The 17448-nt window shown below is 36.6% G+C and overlaps 1 long non-coding RNA gene across 1 annotated transcript in view; it reads left to right on the top strand.

The window, feature by feature from the left end:
* The first annotated feature begins 251 nt into the window (after positions 1 to 251).
* Positions 252 to 17448, top strand: part of LOC111075061 — a 35454-nt gene continuing 18257 nt past the window's right edge. The window contains exons 1-2 of the long non-coding RNA XR_005968171.1: positions 252 to 306; positions 1431 to 1564. This is a non-coding gene — a long non-coding RNA (uncharacterized LOC111075061). The remainder of the gene's footprint in view (positions 307 to 1430; positions 1565 to 17448) is intronic.

Genomic DNA, 17448 nt, shown 5'->3' with positions numbered 1-17448 from the left:
AGGAACTTGTCCATTTTAAAAAACTTCATGCCACCTGTCGATTTGTTTACCAATTTGTCTTCGTATTTTATAGCAGCCAATTCAAACATATCAAAAGCGCAACGACTGTAGCTCGATACTATCATGATAGTCGCAAAACCGTCGATAATAGAGGCTAGCAGTAAAATATCGATACTATCGATAGTGCCCTCGATGGTTTGACACCTCTAATATAACTAATAGATAAGATCCCCTAACAACAATATATAACGGACGCGCAACGTTGTTCCGGCGATTAGGCAAACACGGTATCTAAACTATAATATTGTACGTCTGCACATTGAAGAATACAACTTGCCGCAAAATCATTTGGTTGCGACTGTGCGGAAATCAACATAATAATACATTTTCGATTCAAAGTAGAGCTTGTGCGTGTTTGATTTTTTGTTTTGCTGTAAATTGTTGGTCAAAATCAAGTGCCAGAACGTTCCAAGTGCATCAGTACCCTGTATAAATGGTGCGGTTTTCAATGGGTATCAACACACAAAAGTTTGCTCTGGCAAAAGCAACAATAAACAATAAATACCCACAAACACAAGTGCAGAGCATGTGCGTGCGTGTGTGAGAACAAGTGAAAAAGTGTGTGGTGTGGCCCAGTGTTGGGGCATCAAACACTCACGGTTAATTAAGTGTAGTACGAAAATACTAACTAAATATTGGTTAAATATTGAATTAATGAGAGAAACAACAAAAAAATAAACCCAAAGCGCGTGTGAGGCGAGAAGGAAAGACCGAGAGAGAGAGTGGCAGAGAGAGCAGCAAATAAAGACACACACACGCAGAAACGAAGTGGAGCTCGTGCCAGTGTTGCCAACCTGCTAAACATGCTTTAACTTGAAAAGTTGTTAAATTTCAAAAAATCTACTCAACGTAACACAAAAAACTGCAAGATATTTGTAAAACATTAAAATATATTATGCAACTTTTTGAAATTCATGCCGTTTTTGTGCCGAGTTGGCAACACTATTCGAGAGAGAGAATCCACAAACACACGCACTGAGAGAGAGAGAGAGAGTCACAAGCAAGGTTCCTCTGCTCTGCTCTCTCATTTCAATTTTCCTCAATGAATGAAAATTTTTCACGGCAAAGTGTTTTTTCGGTTCGTTTCGTCGTTTCGTGCTTGCTACGCGGTCGTCGTGCGCGCTGCGTCCACATTTGGTTTTGCCCCCCGTTTTACGCGACCCAAAGGCTTGCCTGCCACAAAAAAAAAGTTGTAAATCCACCAAATACCTAATGTATATACTTAAATTTCTATTGCATGTGCAGCAGCAGCGGCCATAAGAGAGAGAGTTAAATAATTTGAAAGTGTTTTGTGATTTTATCGTGTATATAACAAAAAAAATAAAGTAAATATTCTATGCCCTTTTGCATAACAAAAACAACGCCAGCAGAAAGAGCAGGGGGAAAATAGGAGGAAAGAGCCAGCGAAAATAAAACGAGTGACAAAAAACACGCACACATCAGCCAACCAACACAGGCACACACACAGGAGACGGTGGGACGCCTACGTCAATAAGTAAAAACGGTAAGCGCTAAAATTCTTGCATGCCGCCCCCGCCCCCGCTCCCTTGCCAATTGGAAAATTTCTTATTTCATTTTGCGCTCGCCCTGCCTCTCCCCTCCCTCCCTTCCCTCGTACACTTGCTCTTTTACGTTGTTGGCAAGCAGCCGCAGTGGCGGCGACGTCGGCGTCGGCAGCGCTGGTCTTTCCATTCACAACAGTCACACATACCAATGCACGCGCCTGCTCTCCCACTCTCTCTCTGTGAGTTTTAGTGTGACCAAAGCTGAGAGCGTGCTATTGTTTTTTTCTCGCTCCTTTCTTGTTTTGCTTTTCTCGCACTCTCTCTCTCTCTCTATCTCTGTCTCTCTTTTGCTTTGGTTTTTTCTCTCTTTCTCTTTGCTACTATATTTACATAAAACTTTTAGGAACAATACTATTTTGTTGGATAATTTGCACATCATATTGTTCATAAAAAGCTGGAAAAAAAAGGGGAACACAAAAACTAAAGTTGAACAATGGGCCTTAAAAAATACATGGATGCGTGAGTGTCTGTATCATTGATATGTTAAATTGCAAAAAAAAAGTTTGAAATGCAAATTCAAATTCTAGCAGCTACTGAAATTTTCGTTAAACATTGACTTTGTTGTTCTTTTGTTGTATTTCGAGTTTTGTGCCTTGCCTGCGTGTCCCACTGTGCCCCCCTCTGCCCGGCCTTCCTGCCTGCACTCTAAAGTAAACCACTGTTGCCGACCGAACTCTCCCATTAACCCCCATTCTCCCCCACAACACACATGCACATTTCTCTCTCTCTCTCTCACACATACACTTGTGTAATTAGCGCTACCAACTGCATCGCACACGAGACGAGCTGCATTGCGTTTGCTTCTGGTTCTGCTGCCTTGCCTGCCCGGCCCCAATTTCTCGCTCTCCCTTCTCTGTTCCTCTTTCTTTCCCTCTCTATCTGTCTCTCGCAGTCTCTGATTTACATTTGAATGTGCGTGGAGCGCGCATTTGTTTTGTTGATAATTATCAGCAAATTACTAAAAATGCACTTGGCAACAACACTAGAAGCAACAAAATGTGGAAACATACATACTACTATGTACATATGTACATCAGTATGTAATACTATATTTATATGTATATGTAGCCACCATATATGAGTAAAGCAACAAGAACGCGTGCTCAATTGACATTCATACGAGTAATGTAGAGTTCTTAACGCCGTTTTATTCGCCTCTCCTTTTTGTTTTTGCATGTGCTGAAGTAAGGTGTGTTTTTTATACCCTGCAATTGCAGGATACTGGCAAGGGAATATTTTTCCAAATCAGACGCAGCAGAGTATGTATTGGATATCTCAGGGTGATGGTCAGATGGGCCTTTAGCTTCATTCTATGGGCTGAATCTTTCTTGGAAATAGTTCGCAGCTGTTGCAAAATCCAATTCTGGCAAAATATACAGTATAAAAGCCGAACTATAACGTTCCTACTTGTTAATAATTATATACATTTTATTGTCATTCCATCATCATGCCAGAGTTGGTGTGTCAGAGTGTATTTTTGCGGTTTTCTATAGTTATAAATTAACAATGGCAAGAATATTCTCGGTTGTTGGTAATTACAGAACAGAATAGAGAACGGTACGGTAATGGAGCAGTTCTATGAATTAAGCAAACCCCCTCCTTTCGCCCATACAAATACACAGGAAAATACTCATACCTATACCTCTATAGCTCTGTGGCCTGTGATGATGTCGTATGGCATGTTCCCCCGTTTTGGAAGCAAAAAAAAAAAATACAAAATAAATAAACGAATGGTAATGGAAAAAAAGCTCGCACGTTGATTGTTTATTAATTTATTTTATTTGTACAAATTTGGTTTATCGTTAGCGGCAAAATGTTGTTGCTGTTGCTATTTTATTTTTCTTCATTTTTATTATTATTAACTTCATTATACGCAAGCGAGGCACGGCACGTTTTTTCTTCTATGATTTTTACGAGTATGTGTGGTGCGTGCCTTTTATGGCCAGGACAATGAGCCAATTTTGGTGTTGAAGCTAGTTTCTCAATTAGGCCAATGCACCGAGAGAAAACTGTATGGTTGAGACATAAATCAAACGAGGTTAACGAGGAAGCAAACCTCAATAGGCATACAAGGTATAAACCCTTCTGTGGCCTTGTAAATTTCCATTAAATTTTGTCATTAACTTCAGCTCCTGCCCTCAGAGCATAATTCCCAAAAAAAAGTCATCATGTAAGAACCTTGAACAAATCATCTTTTTCCTTTTTTTTTACAAATCTTACAAGCTGTAACGTATCTGTATCTCTAGATCTTTTGTTCGGGGCAGAGGAAAAACCATTAAAAAAGTTGAAATAAGCCACAAAAACTGCCAGAAAACAACAAACAGCCCAAACAATAAAAAATAAACTTCAATAACAATCCATCAAAAAGTTGGAATTGCCTAAATCCCAGAACACACAAAAACAAGATCATGTAGAGAGCATTAAAAGCAGAAAGCCAGAGCAGAGCCCCTAGATCGAAATATAAACATGAAAATGAAAAGAAAAGCATTTGTAATGGATGGTCTTTAGGTTTTTTGTTGTTGTTGTTGTTGCTGTTGCTGTTTTTTTTTGTGGAGCCCTCTTACACAGTGACTACAAAGAATGTGAGCCCAAAAGAAGAGTTGAGAAAAAGCAAAGAAGAAGCTGGCAGGGATGGGGATCTATGGAATGGTGTACAGATGTCTGTCTGGCTTGTAGATGGGTACATATGTATGTATGTATATGGAATACATTTGGTAACTTGTGATTTAAGTTAAGTTTAAAGAAACATCAAACAAATCAAATAAAAGGCAGGAGAAGTGTACCCTAAAACCCCAAAAGTTCAACGCTTTTGATAATATGTTCCCAATTATTTATTTATGTTCACTGATTTTATGACATTATCTCAAGCGAAATGTGAAGGTTTTTCTTGGGATTTGTGCAGTAATTGTGAGTTCCGATTAATTCTCAGAGAGGGCATTACAAATCCATGAAGTTTCACGCGCTTTTTCTCGATTGCCATTGAAATTTGATAGTGGAAACTGAGGAATGGAATATAATTTTGCCATGAATCCTACCAGCAGACGATGATGATTATAATGATCGGAGGCAATGAGCATTTAGCTGCAAATGTGCGATTGAAAAGAAGCAGCCAAAGCAAAAGCGCAAGAAGAAATACGATGAGGTAGAAGAGGAAGAACAACATTCGATAAGACGAAGGCAGCAAGAAGCCGTGGAGCCCCAGAGCTCGGAGCCCAGAGCCCAGACATGGCGTATACGCAGCGTGGTATATATATAAAATACATACCGATATGTTTATGTGTGAGTGTGCGTGGAGTAGTAGTAATTGTTGTTGTTTTTTCTGCCTTATTTTTTACTACTATGTACTACGGGGTTTAACACCAGTAGCTGTCTGACAGCTTGACTGCCGCCGCCGACAACATTGCGTTGTTGTTGTTTGTTTCCTCGTCTTTTTTTTTTGTTGTGCCCACTGGTTGTAGGGTATGAGAGTAGGTTGTGTTTGTGGGGAGATATGTAACCAGGGCCCTTTTTATTAGGGTTTTTTTTTAAATTCCAATAAGATCTCAGAGAATGGAGTCCCATCAAGAGATTACTATGCTCACAAAAAGACACTCCCAGACTAAAAGGGTCTCTGTAAAGGGTATTCATCCAGTCTGCAGCCTTGGGTAATCATGTGGATACGGTTTATGCTGTGTTTTTTGTTGTTTTTGTTGTACTTTTTTGAAGTTCAAGAATATGGAAAAGCACGAAGAAGGCAAAGGCAGCCAAAAGTAGTAGTAGTGTTGTGAGTGCGAGTGTGTGGATGTTGCTCGAAGGTCTTTTTGTAGTTCTCTCTTTTGTCCTCCGCTTTTGGTCCTCTTGTAGCTGCTATTCTCACTCTCTCTCTCCCTGTCTGTTGTGGAAGCAGAGGCAAGGCATATTTGAGATAAGGTTAGACCGTCGTAGACTAGAATAGTCGAAGAGGGCGAATACCGGTACGTTCTATTGAATCTACCTTGAGAATAATTTGTCTGTTCTGTGGAGCATCGTCCTTCTCTCTTCCAACTTTTTGCTCCTCTCTGTTTGGGAGAGCAGCTCCAATGTTTTTGTTAGGTCTTCTTGCTCTCTCTCGCTCCCCTCCCTCAGTTTCGGGGAAGAGCAGCAAGCTCTTTTGTTATGTCTTCGTCTTCTTGTTTGATTTACCCACAAACTCGCGCCGCACACACACACACACACGCCACACAGTCGTGGGCCAGAATATACACACACACCACGACACACCACACACTCGTGGGCCAGAATATGTGTGCCTGCGCGCCTGGAAACCGAACCGAACCGCAAACCGGTTTCTTCCATGTTGCGTTAGTTTTGTTGCTGCTGCTGGCTGGCTGGCTGGCCTGGCCTGGCTCTTGTATCTTGTAGTACGCCTTGCTGTCGTGCAGACTCGCCCCTCGGCATTCTACAAATACTATAAACATTGGAGTTGTACTACAACTTCTTATATGGGCATCCCCACCATCCCCCACCACATCCATATCCACATTTGTGTGTGGCTCGGAGTCTGTAAAGATATTTCTGGCTGGAGTAGTTGCTGTTCGAATGCAGTAAAACAGTGCTGGATCAGTGTATTTATGTTAAAATATTTTAAATTCCACCGTTAAATCATTTAAAGAAAACGAAAAAAAAAACCAAAATGAATCAACATTTTTATCCATCTTACAGAAAGATATTGCTGCACAGAATACTTGTACTTATATGAATGATTCAAGGGATGTAGCACAATGAATTCTCTTTTCATAAGCAATGTAATAAAAAAATGCATAAACTATTTCTGTTTTAATACGCTAATCTCTCATAATTTGTCATTAAATTATGCTTGTATATTTCTTCAATCTTTTCCCTAAAGAAAAGTACAAATCTCTGACTGAAAAATTTCCATTTCATTTAACAAATTTAAAAAAAACCCAAAATTGATATGCCTTTAAATCAGACAAAGTCTCTTGGGTTCCGCATCTGACCTTAATCCGCACCTGTATTCCACTTTTTTTTTTTTTTGTATCTGCCATCGACAAAAAAGGGTAAAAAAAAACATGCGTTTTGCCTCGTTCATGGGGTTTGCTGGCTGCTGCCTGCTGGCCCGTCGTCAACGTTTTTCGGGATCATTAATTACGTCTGCTCTAAAGAGAGAGGCCCAGGTCTCTCTGTATCTCTCTCTCTCTCTCTGAGATTCTTTGGCCCCTGAAGAACCGGAATATTCAAGAAGGAAACAAGAAGTTGTCTTTCGAAAACTCTCTCAAATATGAGCTTTAAAACTTCTTTTTTGTTGCTCTATCTTTGTTCTATCTAATGTAGATAGATATACGTATACGTATGTTTCATATTAGAATGATAATAATATCAGGAATGAGAGGGGAAATATGAACTGGTTTATCTCCATTTGTGGACTCCACCTACCGCACCATTCTCTCCCATCCATCTGATGATTAAGGCTTTGCGGTCGGTCTCATTAGCAATTCCAGATATTACTCATTTCCATCCAACGATTGATGGAACGATTTCTAGCTTTCAATTTCTATGGAAATTCTATGGGATATCTTATCCTTTATTATAAAGAAAACACGTTCCAATAAGCCGGCAAATGTTTGTCATAAATTATGGTCTTTTTTTGTATGCGAACAAAAAAAAAACATATTTTTTTTCAAAAACCTGTTACCCAAAATCTATGCTGTAATAAAAACCACAAACAAGCCGGAAAAAATAAATATATTTTTGGGTGTACCGCTTTAAATGCTTGCCTGTTGCTACCGTTCCTACCAGTCTCTCCCTCTCTCTCTCTTTTGGAGAACCGGTAGAATCGTGGAATCAAGATTAAACCAGATATTGTTTGGGGGCCCTCTTGCTATTTCCACCACAAAGCGAAACAAACATTGATAAGGTTTGATTTGCTGATCTTTAAACCCGAAGCCCATAAAGCCAGACAGACAGATAGTTTCAGATGTTGTAGATTTTTGATAAGCATTAAAATATAATAAAATTTCTATAAAAAAAGAAAAATGCAAAATTGTTGACGAGGTAAACATCGGGGGCAACACTTATCTGGCAGAATATATATAAAATACATGAAGAGGTGAAAAAGGCAAAAATTCAAAATAATAAAAAAAAGAATAAACCAATACAGTTGCCCTGCCCGACAAACGCTGATAAGTCAATATGTAATTTCAATTTTTTTCGTATTTTAATAATGATAAGGCAATGCTCATTTATACACTCCATATATATATATATATATATAGATGTTTGTATGTGCTTTTTTTATGGATTGAGAACGTTTTTATTGATTCTCATCACTCACTCTGTCAGTTTGTCATTTGGTCAAACATTTCGCCCCTAGAGACGCGCTTTGGAATGGCAACGGGAATCGGAATTGTTGTATCAATCATATCAGTTTTTATTCAGACATTAATGCTTTTTATATTGATATAGATATAGAGAGGTTTTTACTATACAATTGGAGGTAAAATTATAGTGAAATAACGGGATTTCTTAGGTCTAATAATTTATTGATAATATTAATTAAGTTAGTTTTACTACAAAAGTTTTCTGAAAAATACAAATTTTAAATATTTAATTACAAAAAAAATCAATAGTTTTTCGTTTTCTCTGTAGAAGTATCTATCCATCGATGGTCATAGCCAATGTTTGGTTAGAGATACATAGATACACATCATGGATACATTTGTATGTCCATTCCTTGTTATTATTATTTCCCTTTTCGTTTTGTGATTTATTTCTACGGAAATTGTTTGTTTGTTTGTTCTCTCTCTTTCTCTCGATACAAAATATCTATAAGTAATGCATCATAGATACAGCTACGGATACACATGTGCATATATAGTGATACAGATACACAGACAGGCTCTCTCTCTCTTTCTCTCCGAATAATCAAACAAATGGCCAAACCGACTGACAAACAGTCGAATGATGAATTCATTCTTAATGAATAACTACAAACAGATACAAAATATATCCATAGAAATATATATATAGAGGCGTGTATATATGTATATATATGTACATATGTTTACAAATTTTTATCTGCTTTTTTTGCTTTGCTCGAGAAATGAATGAAAAGACCATTTTGCTATAAAATTTATTACCTATTTTTATTGTGTTGTGTATTTGGGTTTTTAGCAAAAAAAAACTTTTTTAGAGATCTGTAGAATGGCATAATGCTCGAGAATATGGCTGCAAATAAATTGTACATCTTATCACACTTTTAATTCCAAGAACACTCTTTTTTCTTTTGAATATTTCTGCCATTTCCGAAGAGTGGAATGCTTAATCACTTTTTCTTGAATAAGTTCCTTATAATCATGCCTCAGACAATATATCACTCATTCATGCAACAAGTATGCCTTCAAGTTCTAGGAACTAAATCTAGTTGGTAAAGATTCATCATTCAGTAGAGTGAAGTGCCAGGAAATGAGCTCTTTAATCGCTAACATACTATATGTTAGAACATTTCAAAGACCTAAAAATAGCCCAATCTGTTCCGCTTAATTTTCATTGTTTCCCTAATCCTTAGATACGTTTTCTGCGTTACGTAAAAACACACTTAAATGTGTCATTTAATTCCTCCTCTATGGGGCTTGATTACTAGTTTTCTTTTGGTTTTATTTTCCCACTTTCTTGGGTTAAATATTTACCAGAAATACGATGCTCTCAAGACCTTTCATTACCAACTCAGCGGGCTGTGCTCTTGATTTCATTTTAAATGGTTAATTGTTTCACCCATCAACAGTTTTTTTTCGCACGTTAAAATTTAACATTTTTAAGCAGTTTCCTTGAGCAGACGACCCGCGTGCGTGCTATCCACCGAATAAATGCTTTGTTCTTCAAGTTTTTCGACAGTTGTATAGGGGAGGGGGCGGGCATTGCGGGTGGTTTGTAGGGGGTATACTCGGAGATCGGTTAATCTATATAGTTATTACTCACGGCACGTCACAACACAACAAATACAATAAATAAAATATCAACGGAAAAATCGCGAAACAAAGCAAAAAGTAACGAAAAACTAAACTCGAAATTAAGATATGCTAAAAAGACAAGAGAAACAAAAAAGAATTATGGCTAAAACGAGGAGGGGGCATAGAAGTAGGGGGAGGAGGGTGGAGGGAGGAGGGAACGTGTGTATGTTTCGGTTTACGTCGCAAACTTGTTGACAATAAATTTTGTATTTGTTTCTGTCGTACGAGTAGCTCTCTCTCTCTCTCTCTCCCTCTCTCTCTTTCTTTTCTACTTTATTCTCTTTTCTTTTTCTTATTATTTGGGTGCTTGAGAATCGACTGTTATTTTATCTCCATATACTTCAATATATACCGTACTAATATCTGTGTAGGAGGGTAGGGGGTGGTTTGGTGTTGTAATTTGTATTCAGCATTTTACTCGTTTACTTTTGTTTTCTTTCTTTTTCCACTGCTGATATGGCATTTAAACCATCGTTTATTGTGTCGCACTCTCTTACCCCCATATCTATCTCTCCCTCTCTCTTTCTCTCTCCATGCACTATTAAAAAGAATTATAAAAATATATACACATACGCATACAACTCATGTTTGTGGTAGGTACAGTGCGTTTCGAACGAGCAAAGTAAATGAAATGGTACAAAAACAGCAGTTAAAAGTGTGTGCTTTAATCTTTTACCGTTTACATGTGACTGTCACATATGCCATTCAAAGGATTAAGTAACCTTTGTTAATTTTTAAAGAGAATTCTCTGTCATAAGCAGTAAAAGTTGGCTTAAAATGGCATGATGCTCAGAGATATCAATATTATTTCATATTTTATAGGTTCTATAAACTTTACAGTTGAAGAAACATTTAAAAATGTTTTATATAATTCTTTTTATTCTCTTATTTTCGTCTCCATTTATTTACAGTTGAACTACATTTCCTTTTAATGGCACAACAGTTCTGTCACTCACTGTACATACCCAATATACTTGCACACACTCGTATATTTGTATTTATGGGGGTTGGGGGTCTTTCTGATTAATCTTAACTCGTCTGGCGGTCGGCTGTTCAGTTGCGTTTGTTCGTTCGTTCGCTGGTTGATTGGTTGCTCAGTCAGTCAGTCAGTCATTCAGTCAGTCGGTTAGTCAATCGTTCGTTTTGTTAGTTGTACGCAGAGTCATGTCATTCATTTGCCATTTCGAGTGCTATACACACTCATGGATTGTGCTGTACGGAATCTACCTACCACTATATCTACCCCACATATAACGAGAATATATACGAGCATATGTCTGTACATATAAACATATAGATATTTGTATGTATATTTGTACGATGCCTGGCTATTTGTTGTTCCGTAATAAGCTTAAAAGTGTTGCTATAGCTATGGCTTGTATTGCTATTCATTAATGAGTTGTGTTTAGCTGTCAAATGTTCGGCTTGTCATAGCCGATTGTATCGCAGTATGTATAGATATAATGGATATATCATTATTACTTACGTTTTTTTTGCATTTTGAAAAATAAAACAAAGCAATGTGGCAAGTTTTTGAGAATTACTGGCTATTTTGTTTTACTTCTTAAATAATCTTCCATGAATTTTCATAGATTTTTATGCTTAAAATTTATAGAGAAAAACACTTTACACATTCCTCAATCATCTAGGGAGTTGTATAAACCATAAAATCAACTATTACAGTTGGTTTTCTTGTGGGAAAAGTTTATATTTTCCATTTAAATGTAATTTTAATAGAAAACACTTCCCAATTGGAGTTTATAGCATTTCTTTTATGGTTATTTCTACATTCCTCCACTTAGAATTTCCTGATCCGCTGCCTTACTTTAGTTTTAATTTTCTAAATAGCCAAAAATAATTCCATGCCCGGAATTCCTATAAATTTGTTTACGATCCGACGCCTGCTGATTTCCATTAATCTTTTCAAAAATTATAATCGTAAGTGGTAGCAGGTGCAATGGCTGGATTGGATGGGCTAGATGTTTGGGGCATCATACAAATTATCGTTTGCAATCAATCCTCACAATGAAACTTCATCAATCAATTAGCCCATAAATCAAGCAATAAATTACTTAATATCAAGACAAATTCATGTCCAATTCTTGAGTTCTTTTCTTGGAGTGATTTTTGTTGTTACTGGAAATAGGATGAGATTTCTAGAAATTTAAGGAATTGAATGGACTTTTTTTTAAGGAATTTTACATGGAAATATTACGTATTACGGTTTTGTTTCAGACTTAAAAATTTATTTTGACATATAGAAAAAGCTAGCTGTAGAAAAACTAGCTGTAGCTTTATTGTATCTCCGTTCCACGGAGCTTGATTAACATTTTAACTTTATTTAAACAACAAAAAATACAATTACATTTTTTTTTTGCTTCCAAACAGCAGGTAGATTTTCCAACCTACAAAATACAAATGGTATATGTACCATTTGATTTCCCCGTTGGGATGCCACTGCCCATTTCCCATTCCCCTCGCCCTTTCACATAAGATTACTTTTGTGTTGGGTCGACTGTGGCTGTGGGGGCTACCTGTTAAATTATAAGGTAAATAATCCACACACACACACACGGTAGAGAGGCAGGCACACTTTTGAGTAAACTACCAAATTACACACCACAGAGGAGCCCCACCCCCTGGTCCCTTTCTTCGGTAGCTTTCCTGCTGGTTCCACTCAAAAAGCAAATAAACCTAAGTGCCTCTCCCCTCATCCCTTTTTCGCTGCCTCTTAATTCGATTTTAGTGGTATTTGTGGTTCATTTGTGTTTCTGTTGTTGTTGTTGCACGGTAGCCACCCTGGAGGAGGGAGTATCTCGGTTTATCTTTTAAGTTTTGTGGTCTGTACTTTTGATACCCATTAGAGCTTACAGTTAGGGTATATGCAATATATGAAAGTGTTTTTCAGAAATTAAAAAGGAAAAAAAAGGAGAAAAGCTTTAAAAAACACCTTTTGAATTAAAAATTAATTTAAATTAAAATTAAATTAAAATTTTAGACATTATTAAAAATATCCTGAAAAAATTATGTTCATGTAAGAAATAGGTAGCTCCCTATTCGACACTTTCTTTCGCTGCCACGGCCTTTAACAACACAACACTTCTCTGTTACCTGTTTATGTAATGCTCATGAAATTCACTTAAGTAAAAGCCCCAGTAAATACCAAAACAAAAAGGAGGCAACGGAACAGAGAGATGGGGAGAAAAGAGTATGGGTAAGAGGAGAGAAGCAGGGTGAAAGAAGGCAAACATAAATGAAGAACAAGTGTGGCATTTGTTAGATACTTTTTTTTTACACACAACTTGCTGTTTCTTTCGTTTGAAAAATAATATTTCTATCTCGCGTGTTATTTATTTATTTGTTCTTTCCTTTTTTTGTTGTATTATTCAAGCTTTAATGGCCAACGAAAGATACAGATACAGTAGCGCATACACATGTGTCTATAGATGTATCTGCATCTTTCTATGTGTGTGAGTGTAGTCTTTTGTATCTTGAAGTTTGTTGTGTATCTATTATAGTAAACAAATGCGCGTAAAAAAAGGAAAACATATGCGAGTACCAGCGAAAAATTGGCTTAAAAAAACGAGTGTGGAAAGAGAGAATGAAAAGAAAAGCCAAAGAGAAGAGAAAATAAAAGAAAACAGAGAACGAGAATGAAAGGAAAATAAGAAGCAGAGACACATCGTTAGCCGCGCGCTGTCCGTCGGAGAGATCCAATACACAAGCCAAAACAAAACCCAATCCAAAAACCGAAACCAAAACGAAACGAAGCGATGGGGCAGTATCTAGATACATGCCACATGCTGGCTGCTGGCTGCTGTATGCTGTTTGTGGCAGGAGGCCTCTGCAGAACCAGTCTCTCTGCCTCGTCGTTTGCGTAAAAATTCTTTTCGACTCGCGCGTAAAAACGTAAAAAAAAAATAAAAAGCGTATGAGTCGAGGAAAAATATATATGTACATATGTGGGGTACGATATATGTACATATATAACGCGGTAATTGTAGGGTATATAGGGGTGTACGTGGTGGCAAAAGAGTGTTTCCCCTCACTTGCAGACACACACACACACACACACATCATCTCAAAGGAGATAGGAAGACGATTCCGATTCCAATTCCTGTCTGCATTTAATATTCATTTATGTGCAATTTTTATTATGTATTCTCTCTTCAGAATTTGTTTCTGCTGTTTCTTGCTTTCAAATTGATTTGTTTGGTGCATGCACCACATCCACTGAAACTCTGAAATTGTATGCGAAACGGATTGCAGATGAATGTTTTCTGTTTTTCATCGAGTTCTTGGATCGTTGTTTTTTACTATGTAGAGAGAGATTTTTATCCTATAATACTTGCAATACTTCCCGTCTATATTAAACAAAAACTAAAATATTTGGATAACTTTAAACCAATATAAAATATGTTTAAACATGTCAGGTATTAAATCAGCATAGAATCCTCCGTTTTGTTTGAGAGCAACCACTCCCTCTATGCCATTATAGAAACCCCCATATTCCTCGATGGATTACAACACTTTTTTATAATATTTTCTATTGACTTTGTGGATATTTTGCAATTGCATTCATTGCGATTGATATTTATTTGCACATTTGCCAATAATATTAATATTTGCTTTAGATAAAGGAAAAAAGCTTGCATGGAACATACTCATTTATTTATCAATAAAATAAAAAAAAAAATGCATTCCTACAGAGTTTATTTATAAAAAAGTTCTTTGTTTCTTTTTTTTCTTTGATTGTTGGAAAGTTTATTCCAAATCCACACATGCACATTGTACATATACACCGTGATTAATTTGTGATTAATTGTATCGAACCCTTTGGAGACTTCTCTCTTATTCTTATCTTAAGCCATGGCTCCCCAGAGGGTGTGAGAGAGGAAGCAACTTCTCTCAAAAATCACAAAATACTTCAATTACCTATTGACGACATTTTGCCTGATAAAAATTCTTCAACAAATACGAAAAAATAGCTATATAAATAAATAAATACAATAAATACAAGAAATATTTATACAATATTTATGTGAATTTCTACGAGTAGTAGTAGTTGGAGGGGGGTACGTGTGCACAATATATAAGCAAGAGCAAAAGAAAACGCCAACGTACAACACGTTTTTGTTCATTTTTAATTAATGAAACTTATTTCGAGAGAAGAACCATACGAAGAACCCAGACAAAAATAAAGCAAAAATCAAAGAAAAACAAATGAACGAGGAAAAAAACAACAGCAGCAACAAAGAATCGACAACCGACTAGAAAATATACCGATAATATTATTGGAATGGAATATTTTGTGGAAAATTGTTTAATTCATAGTTTAAATAAATAGTTCTGTGCCTATTTGCTTTGACTGGGAGATGAAGAGTGCGTAAATGAATTGGAAAAATAGATTAGATAATCCCTGAACTATATTGTAGTATCACATCGTATGTTTCTAGTGTATAGGTGCAGTCAAGTTACGTACATTCCTCCTATAACCATTTCAATATACCCTATTCAAAGAATGCTCTTTCTTTCTTATGTATGTCTGTCTGCCTGCCCCAACTTTTGCTCTATGCGTATTATATCTGTCGTTTGTTGCTTATAGCATTGAAAATAATTGAAAACGAGGGGAAATGAATAAGTTGTATTTTTAAATTTTTTAAGCCGAATCTTATAATCAGGTAATTTATAAAAAAAAATATTTTAAAACGCGTTGCGACTCGATAAGGTTTTGAGGTTTAAATTAAACGAAAGATATATACACATGTATATATTTGATACGGATTGTACGTACGTATATACAGACGTGTACGTCTGATAATTTGCTACACAATTTTTTCATTCATGCGCTAATCTGTCGACTCACACACACAAGCGTATTTACCTATTTGTATGTGTATCTGTTGCTGTTTATCTGTATCTTTGTGTTTGTATCTACACATACTGAACGTAGTACGGGTTTTATTATGCTCGATAAAGAAATATATACACACACACTCTTCCCTCTCCCTACGCTCGTCCGCTTTTCGTACGCTGCTCCTCCACACGCGTCAATGCGCGTACCGCTACCCTTTCCCCTCCGCACACACATGCACCTGCTACACACTGCCTAAAGTTCTCAGCAAAAGCGTATAGCAGTCAGCCCCCCCACAAGACACCCCTTCGTATATATTTGTTCAACATTTTAAACACATTTTTAATGCTGCGTAAATAAAGCAAACACAATCTGAACAATCCACGTGCATACCGAAATATTTCTATATTTATGCTTGTGGAAAACAGGAAAAGGGGGGAGCGGAAAAACGAAGAGCAGAAGCTAGCCCCAGACCTAACATTTTCATTATAAATCTATAAATGCAAATACATTTTTTTTGGCAAGTGCCGGAAAACTGCTGTGTGAGTACTTTGCTTTCAGCTGAAAATTTATTTGGGGTTTATTTGAGGTGGGAAAAAAAATATTGACAGAAAATTATCAATAGAATTATTATTAATATTAATGGGGATGTATTAAACACTTACTCGAAGCATGAATGAATAATGGTATTTATCGAGAATTTATAGAATAATTTTTCTATTCTTTTTATTATTAAAGAGTTTTCAAATTATTCAAATAATTAATGCAACAAATTGAGGCAGATTTCACTGATAGATAGATATACTAATAAATAGAAATACTAGTAGATAGATTGCACACAAATCAGAATGTATATTTTGTCTAATTTTATAAAATTAAAAGTAATTTATGATAAGCAAAAATAAATATGAAATTTATCGCCCATTTAATTATTGATATATTTGAACGTTGGCTGGCACCGTGCATTTGGGCCAGGCAGAAATGCAGCCCAGACGACCGAGGGATGCTGCTGCATGACGCCAAAAACGATTTAGAAATTATTTGAGTCTAGATGCAATAAATTAATCTATTTCGTTTGAACATTTTATAATATACAGCATTGATTTATGTGGATTTAATCAGCATAACATACATTAGCAAAAAGTAATTGAAATTTAGAAATAATAGCCACAAAATGTACCCACAAATGTGCCCCTAAATATACACCACTTAGTATATTAATTTTCTGATAAATCATTAGCTTATTTACCTTTAATTTGCATTGAAATTCGCCAAAAACCCATGCTCCACCGAAGCAAGAAGCAAATGAGAGAGGGGAAAAAAAAACGCAAAAATTTTTCGTACACATCATAAACGTTAGATTCGAGTAGTTTTTATGGCATAATGTGTGGAAGGGAACGGAAGGGGGGTCTTCGTTCTCTCGAAGAGTTATTAATTTGCTGGCGCCACTCAATCAGGGGCACACCAAAAACGATAGAAGGGGGGACAGACTACCCAAAGGCGTCGCAGTGTCGCCATCAGTCAAAGTTCTTGTTTGATTTACATGTTTATCTTTATCAGTTTTTTTTTGTTGTCGTCTGTGAATAAATTATACAACAAAAATATATACCAACGTTCATACACATAACAGGCCCCTACGATATCTGTATACATATGTATATGTACATATCTATCTGCCAAAGCCGCCTTTTTGGCCAAACAAAAAATAAAATTAAGTTGTGTTAAGTTTCACACATGGCACAAAAGGCAGCAGCCAGCAGCAGCCAGCAGCAGCAGCAGATATCTGTGGGGGCCCCCCCTTCTTTATATGCAAAAAAAAGTTGAGCAAATAAAACCCACGCCACACTCTTCTCTCGCCCTATAATTAAAACACTCGAAAAAGAGGCTAAAAGAATGCCATTTATTGTTAATTTCTTGGAAATACAACACATACCGAATGTACAGCGTTAAAGGAGCGACCTTAAACGGTATTTTTAAAAGCACA

Source organism: Drosophila obscura, unplaced genomic scaffold, assembly GCF_018151105.1.
Source record: "Drosophila obscura isolate BZ-5 IFL unplaced genomic scaffold, ASM1815110v1 contig_4, whole genome shotgun sequence".
Lineage (NCBI taxonomy): Eukaryota > Metazoa > Arthropoda > Insecta > Diptera > Drosophilidae > Drosophila > Drosophila obscura.
Note: the sequence above shows the minus strand (reverse complement) of the source record. Positions and strands in the feature narration are given on the sequence as shown.